Source organism: Geotrypetes seraphini, chromosome 11 (genome assembly GCF_902459505.1).
Source record: "Geotrypetes seraphini chromosome 11, aGeoSer1.1, whole genome shotgun sequence".
Taxonomy (NCBI): domain Eukaryota; kingdom Metazoa; phylum Chordata; class Amphibia; order Gymnophiona; family Dermophiidae; genus Geotrypetes; species Geotrypetes seraphini.
This window is the reverse complement of record NC_047094.1, coordinates 20,491,992-20,512,380: the sequence shown is the minus strand read 5'-3', so window position 1 is coordinate 20,512,380 and position 20,389 is coordinate 20,491,992. Positions and strand designations below refer to the sequence as shown.

Sequence of the window (20,389 nt, the reverse complement as noted above, 5' to 3'; positions counted from 1 at the left end):
AAAAACCAAAACAAAAAGCAAATTCATTTGTTGGTTTTGGCAACCAATCAACTATAACCACATTCAGTTCCTCTGTATCTGAAGCCTACAGATGAGTTTATAGCACTGTCAGGTCAAAGCTTCCAAGATCACTGAGTATCTCGGTTCAGGACCTAAGTTAGGTTTTCAGACAATTATAGCTGCCTAAATTTGAGCTGAAACAAAGCACTTAAGTTTAGGAGCTCAATACCACGGTTTGTAAATTTAGGGCAGCTATACATACTCCCAAGCACAGACACCGCCATTAGAAGCCCGATTCTCGAAATGTGCGTTCTGACTACAGGTGTCAGTACAGGTCCTATCACCATCTGGCAGCCAATTGGGATGCATGTTAAAAAAAAAAAAAAAAAAGAGTCTCCGAGGCAGGACACCTAAATTGTAGGCCTCTGTAGCGTATCTACGGAGGTGCGTACCTACACTTACACACGCCCAAGGTGTGGTGTGGGCGTGGTTTTGCCCAGAATTGTCCTTGGGCGGGTTTAAGCATCGGTACGCATCTCTATAGGTGTGAGGCGAGCGCCTTAAATGTAGGATTGCAAAATGCTGACCTACATTTAAGGTGTCTGTCCAGGAGCGTAGACACGATTCTGAATAGGACGCCGATGCACGATTTACACACGATCAGCAGCCACCGATATCGGCGTCCTATACAGAAATCAGGCTCTTGGTGTCTAGAATCGGAAATCAGCGCAGGGTAGGGCTACCCTATGGCTCCAGAAAAAGGAGAACGGATTGAGACCTCCGGGTTTTACTTCCATTGCTTTTAGTAGAAGTAAAACCCACGCGGTCTCAATCCATCCTCCTTTTTCTGGAGCCATAGGGTAACCCTAGTGCAGGGTGCCCAACCTCATTCCGCTAGCCTGGCTCTATGCGCCTTATGGGAGCCTAAATTCGGGTGATCAGCGGGAAAGTAATTTTATTTATGAAAGGGCCGATTCTGGAAGCAGCGCCTGCTGCAACAGGCGCCTACAGAACGAGCACCTGCCGCACGTGTTCTATTCAGAACGCTTTCACACTGATAAATGCATGGAAAGATTTTGCAGATGCTACAGTGTGAAAAAAGGGCAGTTCTTTCTGCTCTGTGGCTTGTTATACCTTCACACTACCAGGGCGTGCTGAAAAGTTCTCAGCCCAACCAAGAAGAGAATGACGTGGATATGGTTCAATCAAGGATCCGAAAAAATGTTAAAAAAAACAACCCAGAATTTTGTTTCTGCAAATTGGCAGTTAACGAAATAAGAGAACACTCTTTTTGGCTACAGTGGCAAAATAATGCTCAGAATTTAGAAAGTTGGTTGGTTAGGCTCAGAACTTTTCAGCACCCCCCTTGTATACTCTCTTGCATTTACGCCACTTATCTGTGCTATTACTATTTACTACTATTTATCATTTCTAAAGTGCTGAAATGCGTACACAGCGCATTTAACATGTATTAGATGGTCCCTGCTCGGAAGAGCTTACAATTGTGCTCAGATGCCCTGCTAACACTTTCATGGGTAAGTGTGCACTTAGGCATATAAAAGATAGTTTATGTGCATAGACGCAGCTACAAGAGGGCATCCAGAATTGCTCTTCATAATGAATTTTTTTTTAAAAAGGAATGCCAAGCTGTTTATTTTTTAAAAAATTTTTTAAAATTTTCATTGATAGATCAATCAGAAATCCACAGTCTCTTGGAAAATTTGGCAAAAATGTGGGATTTGGTCGCTTCGCCACATATGTAATCATCAATCCTGGTTGAGCTTTACAGAGTTGGTCTCATTATACAATCTTCCTGTTAGTCAACAATTCAGGTGGTTACAACTTACTCATTGCCCGAGAAAGTCTTTCCCTAATTTAGAGTCTCTTCAGGAATCACCAGATTTACCGTCTTTCATGCACAAACTCTCAACGCCACGCCCTAAAGGCGTGGCCTCTTTATGGTACAAATTTATACAATTAAAGAAATATGTGATTCAGTCTGTTAACTCGTCAAAATGGTTAGATGATTTACACTTTTTAGCAAATGGCGATTCCTGGTCTAAAATATGGATGCACTGCTTTAAATCTCTTAACCCTTTCAGGACCATAAGGATCGTAGGCCAATTTTTGTGGTTTTGACGACATTTTTATGGTAAAAAGGGCTTGCAGATGCCAAAAAATTGATTTTTTTTGTGAAATATCATTATTTTTTTTAAAAAAAAAATCACACTTCTGGCTTATGGACAGTGTGGCAAGTGAATCTTCTCGTCCATCTGGCAACGACGCTAATGAATGAATGTCGGAACCAGTTTGTTTACATAAAGGCAGTATCCTATGGAATCCGTACATATCAAATTTAGAACTGTAGACTATCCCAATCAAAATTTATAGGATTTTAAAGTTATGGGACAAATATGTCCCTTGGTCCTGAAAGGGTTAAATCCTCTTCTTTACTCCAGTCGATGTATTTTTTTTAATACATAGGGCCACTTGGACTCCTGTACTCTCCAACAAGATTAATGCTACTTTACCTTCCACGTGTTGGTCATTGTGGTACCCATATTGGTACTTTAGTTCATTTGCTTTTTCATTGCCCCTAACTTCAACATTACTGGAATGATGTTTGGCGTACTATCTCTGATATTTTTTTCTCTGCAAACTAACCTTGACTTTTTTCTCATATTGTTCGGTAACTATGATGGCACTCATATTCATGATTATTTTGAGGCCCAACTTTTTCGCATATTAACGGGCATTGGCCCTCCAGAATGTCCTTTTATAATTGGAAAAACCTGGCTAATGTTGAATATAATGTCTGGTGGAACTCTGTATGTTTATCAGGGTGTCAGGTCAAAAGCGCGCCGGGACAAAGGCGCGCCCAGACAATTGAGCGCAGCGCACGCCGCCGCGCCGCTCTAAATTACTGTTTTTAGCGCTCCGACGGGGGGCGTGGGGGGGAACCCCCCCACTTTACTTAATAGACATCGCGCCGCGTTGTGGGGGGTTGTAACCCCCCCATTTTACTGAAAACTTCACTTTTCCCTGTTTTTAGGGAAAAAGTTCAGTTTACAGTAAAATGTGGAGGGTTACAACCCCAAACCCCCCCTAACGCCGGCGCGATGTCTATTAAGTAAACTGGGGGGGTTCCCCAACAAAAACCCCCGTCGGAGCCCCTAAAAACTGTAATTTAGAGCGGCGCGGCCTGCGCTCAATTGTCGGCGCGCGCTTTTGTCTTTCACGCCGTTGTCTATGAACCGTTTATCAGCTAAATATGAAAAAAATCAATGCTGAACGACGCAATACTTTCCATTCTGATTGTAAGATTTGGTCACCTATATTAACCTACTGTGATAGGGGTCTCCATGCATAACCTTGGTCCGCTTCATGTGATTATGTGCTTGGTTTCATAACTTATGTATATTTTCTCATACTTATAAGTATATCAATAGTGTCGTCATTCTTATTCCTCGCTGATAGCTAACCACTTGCTTATATTTTGATGTATTATCCTTTGTGATGCTTTGTATACAATTATTATTACTGTTTTCAGATTGCTCTGTTGTGACATAACCATTACTCATTGTTTATTTTATGCTTGAAAATAAATAAAACTTTTTTAACTTAAAAAAAATAAAATAAAATTTCATTGATTGCAGCTCAAAAGAACCCATTTCAAGCCTTTGATGTTTCCAGTAATTAGATGCATTTTTCATTATCTGAAATTTTTGGATCAATGTTTACACGACGAGTTATCATCACATACATAAATCATTTACTCCCCTTTTTACGAAGCTACGCTAGTATTTTTAGCGCCGGCCAAGGCGGTAACAGTTCAGATGCTCATAGAATTCTATGCGCGTCAGAGCTGTTACCGCGGCGGCCGACGCTTAAAACATTAGCGTGGCTTTGTGAATTTATTTTGTTCCTTTTAATTAATTATATTTAATTTCTATCCTGTCCTCCTCAAACAGCCCAGGATGGGCTACAGGTCAACATATAGAACATACAATTGACAGGTTACAATTTTCCATAATTACAGAACTAGTTTTTTCGGCACAATTTTTTAACACTTTCGCTTTAAGCTTGCAGTCTTAGCGCAGAGATTACCATTGCAATTAATCCACAAGTCTCTCTATAGCAGTGGTTCACAACCCTGTCCTGGAGGACTACCAGCCAGTTGGGTTTTTGGGATAACCCTAATGAATATGCATAAGAGAGATTTGCATATAATGGAGGTGAAGGCATGCAAATCTGCTCCATGCATATTCATTAGGGCTATCCTGAAAACCTGACTGGCTGGTAGTCCTCCAGGACAGGGTTGGGAACCACTGCTCTTTAGGACAAATAGGGACCCCTGAAGAAGACAATTGTGTCGAAACATGGACCATATGTTTCCAGTGGTTCAGGCCCTAGATGTTTTCATATGGATTATTTATTTGTCTTAATAAAGCCTTCATCTTGGACATCAACTCTCCACAAGCCTTTTGTTTTTTTGGTCATGTCCTCTTGGTGGAGGGATCAGGGTCAATTTTTTTTGTCGTTCTTACAATTTTTTATCCTAACTCGACACATATTAGGGGAGTGTGTGGCGCAGTGGTTAAAGCTACAGCCTCAGCACCCTGGAGTTGTGGATTCAAAACCCACACTGCTCCTTGGAACCCTGGGAAACCCCCCATTGCCCCAGGTACATTAGGTAGATTGTTGAGCTCGCCAGGACAGACAGGGAAAAATGCTTGAGTACCTGAATAAATTAATGTAAACCATCCTGAGCTCCCTTGGGAGAACAGCATAGAAAATGGAATAAATAAATATGAGGGATCTAATACCAATATTCATAATATACAGTTTACAGGTTAAATTTGGCATGGTTACACTGCAAGATTTTTCAATACAAATTTTTATCCTAACGTGACACATTCCGAGGATCTTGCATCAATATACATTTTTTTTGTAAACTATCGGCTGTGGGCGGGGGAAGTTAGGTGAACAGGTATGTTTGTATTGCTTTCCTAAAGTTGAGCTGTCCTTCAAGGGATCTAATATCCAATGACCCCTAAGAAAAGCATCCCCGGAGTCTCTCACATTGCCCATTATTCATCTCACCAATCACTTCTCCCACCCACACATGGCCGTCATCATGAAATTTTATATACCATCATCTCTGTCTGCAGTAGTTTTCGAACTGGCCCTCAAGAACCACCCAGTCAATTCAGTTCTCTAGATACTGTCTGCACTAGACGCAATCCTTAAATGCCGCACTTCTTGAAATATGTAGCCCCCCCCCCAACAAATTTTCACGTAATCCAGCGTAAGCTATAACAAGTAATTTTTAATGTGCATAGGGTCTTCAAATTGCATAATGTAATGTAATGTAATTAATTTCTTATATACCGCTAAACTCCGTTAGGATTCTAAGCGGTTTACAGAAAAATAGACAATAGGGTGCGTTAAAATTATAAGTAAAATAGGTACTTAGAAATTCCCTTACTGTCCCGAAGGCTCACAATCTAACTAAAGTACCTGGAAAAATGACAATTAGTAGAGTAATGAAGAAATAAAAGAGAGAATAGATGAGAAAAATAAGAAAATAAACATTCTAATAAGACTACAATGATCTAAAGGACTTTGAAAGGTTGAAAAAAAGAGGGGCGATAAGAATAGATGCAGAGGGAGAACCATTGAAGCAATAGAATTCTGGGGAAATTTAAGTGAAATTTGAATGATAAAATAAAACAAAATAAGTGGTATAACAATAAGTGAGATTAAAAAATATATCATAAACTAAAAAGAATTGAAAATAAAATCAAAACACCCCACGGCTGCATTCCTCACCAGTCCCGTTGCACCTAGGGCTCCTTTTATCAAGCCGCGCGAGCAGGGTTAGCGCGTCTTGACATTTCATCACGCGCTAACCCCCACGGCCAGCTAAAAAACTAACGCCTGCTCAATGCAGGCATTAGCGGCTAGCGTGGCAGGCAGTTTAACACGCGTTAAACCCCCCTACCGCAATTTGATAAAAGGACCCCCTAATCTTTCTTCTTATGCTTAATATAAATCTTTAATATGACCCTATGCACATTAAGAATTATATGTTACAGCTTACGCTCGATGATGTGAAAATCTGTTGCACTATACGCAAACATTTCTCATGCCTATGCCCTGCAAATATTGTGAAAAACAGGTGGAACCTTAAGGACCAGGTTGAATTCAATGTTTAATTTATATTCCCCCTATTTTACTCCTCTGGAATTTGAATAAACTATGTGTGCGCAGCACAAAAAGCTTTCTCAGGTTGCTTCTAAACCAAAATCAATACAACAGAGTACACAGCCACCAAAGTACTTGTCTGTATAGTGTTTGATAATGCCTTTATAAATAGATCCTTTATATTTAAAGACCATTCTGTTGATTTGTTTTTTTGACAGTTAAATAGTTCATCAGAAATATGATTATACCATAACATGAAAGTGGTTTTCTATTATAGAGTCAACAGTTGTCTAGTCAATGTCTATCATTTTACCGACATATGATCATGGAAATGTTCCATGGTTTTGCTTAAAAGCCTAAACAACCAAAAGTAATTAAGATAACCAACATGTTGTGAATAGAGCATGGTACACATCCTCTGACTTGCCCCTTATTTGGCAGGATGCAACATGCAAAGTCAGGGGCTGCCATTTGGCAAGATAGAGGTACAGAGGCTGGAGCGAGTGGGCACTGCTCCTGCCTCCCACTTTCAAAGTTTGGTGTCAGGTCAAAAGCGCGCCGGGACAAAGGCACGAGCAGACAATTGAGCGCAGTGCGGAGGCGCGCGCCGAAGAAAATTACTGTTTTAGGGCTCTGATGGGGGGGCGTGGGGGGTAACCCCCCCACTTTACTTAATACAGATCGCGCCGCGTTGTGGGGGCGTTGTGGGGGGTTTGGGGGGTTGTAACCCCCCACATTTTACTGAAAACTTCACTTTTTCCCTGTTTTTAGGGAAAAAGTTAAATTTACAGTAAAATGTGGGGGGTTACAACCCCCCAAGCCCCCCACAACGCCGTCGCGATTTGTATTAAGAAAACTGGGGGTGCTCCCCAACAAAACCCCCCAGAGCCCCTAAAAACAGTAATTTTCTTTGGCGCGCGCCTCCGTCTTGCGCTCAGTTGTCGGCGCGCGCTTTTGTCTTCCGCGTTGTCTATGAACCCAAAGTTTATAGAGGGGGCAGGATTTGAAAGGACCAAGGGTCTGCGAGGCCACTAGGGATTTTTGTTTGTTTGTTTGGGTGTCAGGGGAAGGGGGGAGGGGAGAAGGTCAGGAGATTTAGGGGGAGGAGGTAGATTTTGATAAGCTCCACTAAACCCACCAGGGATTTTGTTTGTTAGAACATAATAGCAGCCACAATGGGTCAGGCCAATGATCTGTTTCCTATTTCCATCAGTGGCCAATCCAGATCACAAGTACCTGACAAGATCCCAAACAGTAAAACAGATTTTGTGCTGCTTATCTTAGGGATAAGCAGTAGATTTCCCCAAGCCCATCTTATTAATGGCTTATGGACTTTTCTTTTAGGAAGTTGTCCAAACCTTTTTTAAACCCTGCTAAGCCAACTACTTCCACCACATTCTCTGGCAATGAACTCCAGAGTTTAATTGCATGTTGCGTGAACTCTTTCCTCTGATTTGTTTTAAATTTACTACTTAGTAGCTTTTCACATGCCCCCCCCCCAATCCTAGTATTTTTGGAAAGATTAGACAAGCGATTCACATTTACCTATTCCACTCCACTCAATATTTTATAGACTTCTATCATATCTCCCCTGAGCTGTCTCTTCTCCAGGCTGAACAACCCTGGCCACTTTAGCCTTTTCTCATAGTAAATTCATCTCATCCTTGTTATTATTTTATGGTGGGGTGCCATTTCCTGTCAGGCCCATTGTTTTTTCTTTTTCTATAAGAATTTATGCTCTGTATTTCCTTCAACGAGTGTTAATGCTTGTGAATGTTGCAAAGTATAATAAAATTGAGAAAAAAAATTAACTTTAACCTGCATTAAGCTGAATGCCAATACACAATGGTTTATTAGCATATGAAGTGAAAGAAAAAAAAAGAAAAAGACATTGATTGTTGAGATTGTAATGTAGATGCACGGGTTTTTGCATCTTGAATAAAATAGGGAAATTGCTGCTTTTAAAATACGACACCCAATGACTGGTAAAAGCTTCCATTTAGTCATATCTCCAACATGCAAATAAAGAGTTATTTAATTTTTACACAGTTCATTTTAATTTACTCATTAATTAATGTTGTAATTTTACTAGTATCAAGATCAACAACAACAAAAAAATCCCAGATAAAACAAGTGCTATTGCACTTATGACCCCACAGATGGTTAACAAGGAAGCACTTTGATGCTAATTTTCATAAAGTGCTAATACATTTCAATATGGAGATCAGTTTAGGTCATAACATACCATTTTGTTTTCAGTGCCAAAACCCACAGCTCCAGAACCTTTGCGATCCCGAGAGATGTTGAATGTGCATGCTGCTCAGTCCAACAGCTTTTAACCCTAATCTTCAGGGCTCAACGGGCAATCTGGTTTTCAGGATATGCAGAATTAAAATGCATTCGGGCCCTGCAATTAGTACAAAATGGGGCTGCCCGGTTAATTGTGGCTGCTTCAAAATTGGAACACATCACACCAATCTTAGTTCAACTTCATCAGTTACCTGTAGCTGCTCCAATCAAGTTCAAAGCCCTGTGCTTTTTTTTTTTTTTTTTTTAAGTTGAGACAGACTATGGGTAATTTAACTTCAGTACAACGGGAGGATTTTTGGCTTCGGACTTTTAAAATATCGAGGTCTGCTAAATCTGACACAGTCCTTATTTTTTTGTTCATCATCGCGCACTATGGACTCCAAGGAAATTGTTCCGTATTGGAAATTTATCATCTGATATTTGTTGGCATTGTGTTGCTGAGACTGGTACCTTGGTACATATGATTTATGAATGTTCTAAGTTACAACCTTTTTGGTCTTCTGTTTGGAGCATTGTTTCTCATATCTTCTCCATAGATGAGGAGCTCACTGTGGCCATTGTCTTTTGGAGAAGCACTGCACTTGTATCTCCCCTTTCTGAGGATCAATTTCGTTTATTTGACATTTTGGTGGCTCTTGCTGTGAAAGCGATTCTTAGAAACTGGAAAATTCATCATGATTTACATGTGGCCACTTGGTGGAATTAGGTTTCTCTAACCCATAAGTTTGAAATGGAGAATGCTTATTTTACCTCTCGGTTCCGTTCTGTCAATTGTATGTGGGCCACTTTTCAATCTTATCTTCATGCTGAAAATGCTTAATTTCTTTGTATGCTTATTTCATTTTTGCTCTGTTGTTTATGCTGTGTTTCTGTTTAAAAAAGTCTAATAAAGAATGTTTGAACAAAAATAAATAAATAAATAAAGCTGAGATAGACTTAAGTAGCCGGTAGCGCCGAGAAATCTTTTCACCCAATACCAGCCAAATCGAACACCACGTTCAGATGAGCAGCTCTACTCGGAAGCTCCATCTCTGAAACAAGTGAAATTAGCTTGTCGCCGTCACTCGATGGTAACAGTGCAAAGGGGGATGGTTTGTTTTTGGAGCGCCTTGCCGCTTGAAGTTAAATTTCAGGAAATTGATTAAAACGGTACCATTTGAGCAATATTATGTTTATTAAAAACTTTACATATCGCATAATAGCCTAAAAAGGATCCAAGCAGTTTACAATATATAGTTCACATTCATTAAGAAAAGAAATCCATTTAAAAATAGGAAAGGAAAGAATAAGAGCAAAAAAGTTAATTTTTTTTCCATAAAATACTATAACAATCAACATCTCAATAATAACAATTCCAATAGTAAAACAATACAACAATAAAATCTCAATAAACCATAACTAATGCATACAACTAAAAATTTCCATAACAGAAATTAATCTTTACATAAATACAGATTACAGTCCCAAACTCAATTCTTCAATTTGAGAAAGCCAATTGAAAAAAAATGTGGAAAGGCGAGTTGATGTACTGTTGAAAAAGATTGTTGTGTTATTTACACTTGATTCTAAGGGCTCCTTTTCCAAAGCCGCGCTAGCGGTTTTATCGCATGCTAGCCAGAAATCTACCACCTGCTCAAAAGGAGGCAGTAAGTACTACAGCCCTAATTACTACAGTTATTTTGGTAGTGGTTTGTTTTTTGCATGTTGTTTATTGTCCTTGAGTGTATTTTGTAACTCGCTCAAAATTGCAGGATGCAGCGAGTAAGAAAATTTTTACGTTCAACAATTTTTATTGATGACTGCTCAAATATACACGAAACAGAATATACATATAAGCCCCGGTCATCCGGTTTTATAATACCCCTACATAAATGCCCTCCCCCACCCCCAAACTGTGAACAAGTATGTTGATAACAGCATATAGAGACCTCAAAATAGAACATCAAATTATGAAAGCAGTGTATATAAGAACAACCACCATATAAACCATCGAAGAACTATCTCACCAGCCCGTGTTATCGGCTTTTGTAAAAGAGGGGGATAGTTTTTTATATATAACTAGTGTTTAAGCCCGTTACATTAACGGGTGCTAGAATAGATGTGTAGAATTTCTGTCTCTCTCCCTCCCGCTGTCTATCTTTCTTTCTTTGTTTCTCTCTCTCCCTGCCCCCTTTCTTTGTCTTTCTTTCTATCTCTCTCCCTGCCCCTGTCTTTCTTTCTGTCTCTCTCCCTGTCCCTGTCTGTCTGTATGTCTTTCTTTCTTCCATTGGCTCCCGGCGCTAACCATTACCATTTCCTTAGTCCTCTGTACCCTTTTGGCCCTCTTCGATCCTCCACTGCATTTATCACCCTTTCAGTCCCAGCTCCAATCCTATCTATCCTTCCTTCCATTGCCTCCAAGACCATTCTTCCTGTCCCTATATTCCACCCCCACCCAGCTTCTCTTCCTTTTTTACCCTTTCTCTTGTATCCCACCCCAGGACCAATTTCTCTGTCGTCTCTCCCCTGCCCCTCCCCAAGGTACTGCAACTCTCCCCTCCCCATTCCAACATCTGCCACTTTAACTCTCTTCACCCAACTGCACCCCAACACAAGAGCCTGCACAAATTCAATCCCCACCCCCAATGGTATCCTCAGACCACTCTCTCCAGCTCCTGACTCTCCTACCTACCTCCTCCCTGGCCACTGCATTGAATCTTTGGGCAGGCTGTCCCTCCCCAGTCCTTCACCTTGATGGACCTTCCACACACACACACACCTGGTCCACCGCCCCCACAGGTCTGCCCTCCCTTCCTCCGCGTGGGCCTGGCCTCCTGGACCCCCATTACTTACCCGAGGCGGCAGCAGCGGTCCTGACCTACCAATCCCTCCTCCCTCCCTCTGTGCCCCAAAGCAGTAGCAGCGGTAGTAATCCTGACCTGCCAACCCCCCATTCCTTGCCCAAAGCCGCAATGGCAGCGGTGTAAATAGGTTGTTCATGGCCAGCCCTGACAGAGCCTTTCCTCTACCGCATCCAAAGTGATGCGGCAGAGGAAAGGCCCTGCCAGGGCTGGCCGCGAACAGCCTGCTTATAGCGCTGCCACACCCCCATATAGCCTTGTCTCTTCTTTCCCGCCGGGTCTGGAGGGCCTTCGAGCATACACGGATGCGTGTTGACGTCATCCGTGCATGCTCTGAGGCCCTCCAGACGTGGCGGGGCTTTACAAAACCCAGGCAAACTGTGGGTTTTAGACAGTCCATCTGGGCACCCGGACATGTCCTCTAAAAAGAGGATATGTCCGGGTTTTCCTGGATGCCTGGTAACCCTAGGCAGGAAAGGCTCCTGGCTGGTTAAATTGTTTGTGCGGGACTTCATAGAAACATAGAAATAGATGGCAGATAAGGGCCACGGCCCATCTAGTCTGCCCACCCCAATGACCCTCCCCTACCTTTCTCTGTGAATAGATCCCACATGTCTATCCCATTTGGCCTTAAAATCAGGCACGCTGCTGGCCTCAATAACCTGAAGTGGAAGACTATTCCAGCGATCAACCACCCTTTCAGTGAAAAAGAATTTCCTGGTGTCCCCGTGCAGTTTCCCGCCCCTGATTTTCCACGGATGCCCCCTTGTTGCCGCGGGACCCTTGAAAAAGAAGATATCTTCTTCCACCTCGATGCGGCCCATGAGATACTTGAATGTCTCGATCATGTCACCCCTGTCTCTGCGTTCCTCGAGTGAGTACAGCTGCAACTTATCCAGCCGTTCCTCGTACGGGAGATCCTTGAGTCCCGAGATCATCCGGGTGGCCATTCTCTGGACCAACTCCAGTCTCAGCACATCCTTGCGATAATGCGGCCTCCAGAATTGCACACAGTATTCCAGGTGGGGCCTCACCATGGATCTATACAATGGCATAATGACTTCAGGCTTACGGCTGACGAAACTCCTGCGTATGCAACCTATGATTTGCCTTGCCTTCGATGAAGCTTGCTCCACTTGATTGGCAATCTTCATGTTCTCACTGACAATCACCCCTAAGTCTCATTCATGCTGATATTCAGTGGCACTAACTTTTAAACTGAAAACTGACTATTTCGTGGGCAGTCCTGGGGCAGAGTCGGCACTTATGCATCTGTGGGCCAATGCTCAAAACCTAATGCTGGCACTAAAGGCAACTGGCACCAGCGTCGGAGTGCTGCCCAGTGTTCAAAGGGTTTCAGCATGGGTACTGAAGCCATTAGCACAGACCGCATTTAAATTAGATCATTTTATACCTCTACAACATGCTCAAAATTACAAAAAAAAAAGAGAAAAAGAGATGTCAGGCGCATTTAGCGCCTAGAAAAATACTGCCAGGTCCAGGGCAGCATTAGAAGGGCTGGTTGAGAGAGGGGTGTCTAATAACACCCCTTCTCTCCAACCCACTTGAACATCCTGCCCCAAACCGGCTTCCACAAAAGCCTTAGCCCCAATTGTCCAGTGAGACCCTCCCAGGCAGGCAAACTCTGAACCTTGAGATAGGTCAGACTCCAGACCCTGACCCCCCCCCCCCCCCACCGTGGCAAGCCCAACCCTTACACCCCCCCCCCCCCCAAGATAGACCCAGAGACCACACACACACAGTGGCCTAGAGGCCCACCCCTCAGCCCCAATGTACTTTAATAAAACCGAAGGGAGGAGACATCCCACCCTCCTCCCTCAGGACTTCATCATCAAAATGGCAGCATCTAGCCCTGCCTGGTGCATTCTGGGATGCACCAGGCGGGGCCTAACTACCAAATAAGGGATAGATGGCTGAGTTAGTTAGAGCAGTGTTCTTCAACCACCAGTCCATTGACCAGTGCCGGTCCACAGAAATTTCCTGCCGGTCCACAGGGCCAGCACGTGCATCAGGCCCAAAACAGTGTTCTTCAACTGCAGGACCACGGTGCAATCGATGCGGCGTTATCTTCGAGCCAGCTCCCTCTTCCTAACTGATTCGGTGCACAAAGCCACCGGAAGTGACTCCTACGGGCATCCTGCGCCTGAACCGGAAGCCTTCTCTCTGACATTGCAACGTCAGAGGGAAGGCTTCCAGATGAGGCACGGGAAGTGCAAGTGCAATTAGTACTATTATGGAGGCGGGGTCTGGCCCACGACTTAGCCCCGTGTTCTTCAACCGCCGGTCCACAGACCGATGCCGGTCCATAGAATAATTCTTTTGTTTCTGCCGGTCCATAGATGTAAAAAGGTTGAAAAACACTGGGTTAGAGGTCAATCACCTGGCAGAAATCCCAGTGTGGAATTCAAGCACAGGTTGTGGGTGAGAAGGCAAACAAACAATCTACCGATTGCAACATGAAGGCTTTATCAGCACAGATCTCAAAAATTGCTCCCCTCAACTGCAAGGCTCCAGGGAAAAAAAAGTGATATTCTGGAGGAAAGATTGTAAAATAAAAAGAAGTGACTTGAAGAAATAAAAAATAAAATCACTCAAGCATATGAAAAAATGGACCATTATATTACAGACCATTTGTTGGCGTACATTAAAATTTAGAACTTTTCCTATGTTGACTATAAGCACATCTATGGAGATGTTTTAGAAATACATGCTGAAGTGTTAAAAATCAGATCTGTGCCCTCCCCATTTCCAGGGCATTCCTGTCTTCTTTTGAAAAAGGGGGAACAGGAATCAGTCTTTGGTTGAGACTCCCCGAGTTTCTTTTGATTTTTTGACTGTATCTCAGGGGAGTTAGAAAATCTACATGAAGGACTCTAAATCATTAACTCTCGTTTTAGAGACTGGATCCTCCATAAAACATCAGGAGAGCCATTTCCTGGAATGCAAACTAAGAAGCCATTTCCCTGATGTGGGAAAATCTACTCGAGAGAAGCAGATATTTTCTCCTGATAAGGCCTTGAGTTCTGCAAACTGGTGGCTTCTTTTGATTACATGTTATTTATTTATTTAAAAATTTATATACCGCATACAACTATGCAGGTTCCATACCACATACATAAAATCTTGTTTCCCTCCGATTATCGCATATAACGTAGACATGTCTAAACATCGTTAATCGTCCCTGTTATAATAGGGATAGAGCACAAATTCAATCAATTCAGGAATACAAGCAAGCTTTAAAGCATACATTGATGTCAGAAAAATTCTAAAAAGACGATAATCAACTGAAATATATCTTTGCATAAAAAGACATTGTCAAATAATTGAGTTTTCAGCATTTTCTTAAAATTCATCCTCCCCACACAAAACCGCAGGCATTCCATAGTTGTATGCCACACCATCAATCCACAACGGCATATAATAAACTTCAAAGTGCCTAATTTCTAAAGTGATCTTTTTTTTCAGATAATACATAAGAAAGGGAGGGAGATAAGAGCATATTATTTGAACCATTGATGATTATTAAGTGTTATATTTATTGTTAATTTGTTTGGATATATTATTACACTTATTGTAAATTTGAAAATGAATAAAGAATTAAAAAAAAAAAAGATAATACATTTCTAAGTACCTCTATGGTCTTCAGTTCCAGCCTACCACCAGCCAAATTATTTGAAGGCTTATTTCTCTTTCTGGCTTTTATTCATCATCAGACCTTAGTTTGTTTTTTTTATAGTGCTTGTGCTCTATATTCTATGTTTTGTGCAAATCGATAAACTTTTCTTATACAACTTTAAAACTTTTGTACTTAGCTTTAGCTATTTTTCCATTCTTTTTTTTCTTTTTTAAACCTCGGGAAGGATCTTAAGGTTCAACCAGTTTCGTCCGAAGGCTTTTTCAAGAACGTGTCCCCCCTTTTGTTTTGCTCCACAGCATCCCGACGTGTGTTCTTCTATGTAAAGTTCTACACCAGCTACGGATATCATTGATGCTCCGATCCTAGCATGCGTTATCGACATTTTACCCTCCAAACTTAGGGCTCCTTTTACTAAGCTGCAATTGCGTTTTTAGCACACGCTACCTGGCTAGAACTAACGCCAGCTCAATGCTGGCATTAGGGTCTAGCGCGCCCTAAAACCGTTATCACAGCTTAGTAAAAGGAGCCCTTAACGTCATCCCATTTACATCTCTAAGCTCTCTTCTCGGTTTATAGATCTCAAAGAATTCTTGTAAGATCTTTGGGGAAGCAGGATACAACGCCTGATGTATAATCGCAACAATCCCAAACTGCACTCATTGAACTTTCGTACCCTACATTTCTCGATGCTGGAGCAATATTAAGCTTTAGTCCAAATACCAGTGTATATCAAAAGTATATTATCAACCCTCTCAAAATAGAGTATCGTGAAACAGAAGTGACAAGGTTGATATAGTTAGAATACAAAGATCTTAACCGTAATACCTCAGCCCCACCACTCCACCGCTATATAAAATCTCTAAAGCAGGAAGATATTGTGGTGCTTCATCATTGGTAATTCGGTATAAATCGCCGTAAGTGTATTCATATAGAAATATTTTATGTTTTTGTTGTGTTTTTTTCAATAAATAAGCTATATAAAAGTGTATAGGTGTATATACTTAACTTCTACACACAGCCGAACCTGGGAGCCTGACCCGACATGTTTCGCACAATACGTGCTGTTTCAAGGGACTCCCGAGGTCGCCGCAGTCATCCGACTCACAAGTGTCAAGTCTGTGAATAATATCTTCCTGCTTTAGAGATTTTACATAGCGGTGGAGTGGTGGGGCTGAGATCTGGGAGCTATATTAAGAGCACATGCTATTTTGCTTCTGGGACCACTTGTTCTCTTAGGGTTGCTTTAACATCCTCCTTTTCCTGGATACAGTAGACTCTCAGCACTCCGGCACCCGTGGGGGATTGGTGGATGCCGGATAACTGTAGTTTCTGGTTGCTTGAGAGTTACAGTTTTTTGTCATGTCCTATTGAAGAGTGTTTGTGCTATTTAAAAATCTAAACAGAGCTGCTATAGCACTTAGCTTACACTCAAGTTTCAAGTTTCTTTATTTTTGATATACTGTCTATCAAAACAAGTGTCTAGACGGTGTCCAATATAAAAAGATTGTAAGGGACAATAAAAGCAATATTTTATCAAATATTAAAAATACTAGACGAATTTGGATTAACGTACATGAGACGGAAGGAAAGTAGGGGAGGGAAAGGTTGTGCGTTTATTAATGCCTTCTTTTAAAATGAGATATTTATATACGTATATATTTTAATTATTCTAATTTTGTTACAGCTGTTACCAGGTTGGTGCTTGCAAGTACACTTATCAGTCTGGGTATGTACAGTCTAAACTTTTAAAGTGCCCTAAATTACTTTTAACATACATCCATGTTTTTTTTTTGGGGGGGGGGTTTCAATCTTTTTAAAATTATATATGTGAATCTTATTGAATGTATAGCAAGTACCACAATTGGGATTGTCCCACTTTTATCTAAGTTGTTTACCGTAGTTATATTTTTATGGATTTTACTATTAATGATTTTATTTGAATTGGTTTTGTTTACAGTCTTATTTATAATTTTATGTTTATGATTTTATCAATGATGATTTTATTTATATTTTTTTGTTTATACAGTACTATTGACCCTGAGGCAGCTCTAAATAGGGCAAAACTTGGACAAGCCAGACAGTTGTTTGAACCCCTTGTGTGTTAATATAATAAATCTACATTCTTTTCTATTGCTGGTCTGGAGCATATACTCAGATATCTAATGATAGGAACTGCACATCCCCTGGCATTGAAGCTGCAGAGCTAGCTCAAGCCACAGCTGGAAGCAACTTGCAGGTCACTTACGGCCACAGGCTAAATAGCCCAGTACTCATTATATTGTACAAAATGGGACCTGTTTAACAATAACACAAGTTAGTGATAACAGTAGCCCAAATTGATATGCCCCTAAATAGCTAGAGTTTGCCTTGAAAAGGACTTCAAAGCCCAATCATATGCCAAATACAGTATTAGCAGAAACCATAGCAACTTGAAGGATGTTCATACTGAACCCTTGAACAAAACATCTGTCATTCTATCATAAAATAAAATGGCATTTTCATCTAATCGTACATGATTTAAAAAAAAAAAAAATCAGCTCACAATAGTCAGGGGGAAAAAAATGAATAACTATAATAATTACAGATTGCACATATGGATGGTGTATTTCAGTCTTTTATGTGGCGCTCACAAGGTATATCTTAACAGGTCTTTGTCGCTTCTTTCAGCGTCTCAGCATTTACCACAGCAGTTCTTCAAATTTAGTCTCTCCATCGCAATTACCAGCACTCCTGGACTGGTCTCTTTTCATTATGTTCAATTCGAGTATATCCAGCACTGCGCATTAATGGCACTTCAGATACAGCCTCAGATCAGGAGCTTTCGTGCTGATAGTCTGACGATAGTGCTATGTAAACTGATGCCTTGCTATGATAAAACAGGAATTTAACCTGGAGTGTCCCAGTTTCTTTCCTCTCCTTTGGACATTGAGAACATGCCTTTACTGGGGCTATCCTCATGCATATATATTGTTATACCGTTCTAAAGGATCCTCAGCGGCACCACTTAGGGCTCAATTCAATCTCATTGCCCAAAGCTTTACGTGTCAAATCTTCATCGGGTCCTAACTTAACTTAAATATATCATTTTTATATGTCATTTTTTACTTATGTTTTAATTTGATCTACTTTTCAAAAAGCAACACTTAGCTTAGTAACTTGTGGTCTCTGGCCCAGGGATTGTCATACCGACATGTTTCGCTATTAGCTTTATCAAGGAACTTCCCCAGATATTCAATCGCCAGCAACCCGACCACTCTACCTAAAGAGTATCTCCTGTTTCCGGACCGGAAGTACTTCTCACAGGAGGAGGAAGGGACGTGGCAGGACGAGAAGGAGGACAGGATGGTGGCAGAATAGAGTTAATATGTTAATTGCACAGCAGGTGGTACGGATGGATAGGTGAATGTGGTTTGTTAGTCGGGTAGGGTGGGGATCGATTCGGGGGGGGGGGGGGGTTGAGGTTGTCCTGTTTGGTGCTTGCTGAACGGCATAAGAACACAGCTTGCTCTGTAGTCTCTCTTTTTTTTCTGCTAGTTTGGGGGGTATGGGTAGGGGTTAGAGGGGGTTTCCGGGATGGGGGGGGGGTGTTGGCACTTGGGAGTGGGTGGGGGTTGGGACGGGGGTTTATTTGAAAAATTGTTTTGTTGTACTTTTGGTGATATTGACCTTGTTGTACTAATGTTTTGTATTGTTTATTTGCCGATTGTACATCAATCAAACATGATTTACACTAATTGCACAGCAGGAGATAATATCAATAAGTTCTACCTGTGTCTTTTATTGTCTAAACATTGGGTTAGCAAGTGAGCCACCCACCTTCAACTGACAGAACATTATCCTTGGCACAACCTTTTTAAAACAGCATTTGGGGGTAAGTGGTTATCAGCTGTAAGGGAATAGTGATTGACTGTCCACCAAATTGGTTCCACAAAAACAGAAGCAAAGTGGAAGGCAAAAAAATATAAATATATACCGTCTCATTCACCTCGCTCTGTTTTTTTGCATATTAGCATCTTCTTTTATGGTTTTGTTGGCAGCTTACACATTGTATTGCTTTTTCTTTCGCGGTACACTTCTCCCTCCATATTCGCGGTTTCAGCAATCGCAGTTTCGATTATTCGCGGTTTTTAGCTTGCTGGCTCCTCCCCAATTACATCAGCTTGCTTAGAAAAATTGCCGATTCCAAGCGTTTACCGAGAAAAATCGCCGATTCCCGTGTTTTGCCTCTCCTTCAGGAACAGGCCTGGTCTCCCACCATGTTAGTCGCGGTTTCACCATATTCACGATGGTTTTTAATAGAAAACAGCGAACAACATATGAAAAAGTTATTTGCGTTTTTTCTGTATTCACGGGTCTATTAATCCTCTGTTACAGCGAATACGGAGGGAGAAGTGTACACAGTATATTGTTGCGTTGTTTCGCATTTTAGCTTGTGGCTCATAGCAGGACCGGTATTGTACATTCCCAACCATATTCACGGCTCTTATCATTTCCTCCTACTTTTCAAGTGATATATTTCATTTCACCTTCATATTTCTTTTAATGTTTGAGGAATCCACTATTTTGGGCTTATACATTTGGAGGAGCATGCTATGTCTCCCTTTGTGAGTCACGATAATCTTCCCACACACAATGTCTAGTAGTTCCTTTTTAGATCTCACCCTCGTCTTTCTTCTCTCTCATATATCTTATTACCATTCTTGTATTTATTTTTTTTTTTTTTGGACCCTGGAAGAAGGTTATTTTCACGACTGAAACGCGGCCCGTGTCAGGTCTATGCCACAAATTATCTACTTATATTTTTTTTTAATTTTGTATATTTCTGCACCATTTCCAAATAAAGCTTTTAACAAGATCAATGGTGATTGGCTAGTCATAGGGGGATGGACATTTATATCCTACACCCATACCAGAACAACTTTATACTTTCTTTGAGTGTTATGAGCAAGCAGGCCCTGATTCTATAAAAGACATCTATAGTTAAGTGCCTGGGTTGGCGTGCCTATGCACCTAACAATGATTTTAATTGTCTTGATTGGTGTTGATAACTGAAAATGCCATTAAAAAACTAATTTAAAATGGTCATAAAAATTAATTAGCCCGTAGATAAGGTGTCTGCCAGCACTTACACGGCAAATAGGCATGGTTAGGGGTGGATTCAGGGCAAAGATTGGGCATGGACCGACTTAGGTGGCCACCTTGGACACACTCATTTAGGCCAAGAAAACCCTGGCTTACATGGTAGCGTGCCTAAGGATTCAATGCCTACCAGATGTCTGGATTTACCCAGACATGTCCTCTTTTTAGAAGGTATGTACGGCTTTGAAAAGCAATCGCGTCTGCTAGGGGCGGGGGCATGGCATGGGCGTTTAAG

At 41.4% G+C, this 20,389-nt stretch overlaps 1 protein-coding gene across 6 annotated transcripts in view; it reads right to left on the bottom strand.

The window, feature by feature from the left end:
- Nucleotides 1–20,389, bottom strand: part of BAIAP3 (BAI1 associated protein 3) — a 325,750-nt gene that overhangs the window by 191,391 nt on the left and 113,970 nt on the right. The window lies entirely within an intron of this gene.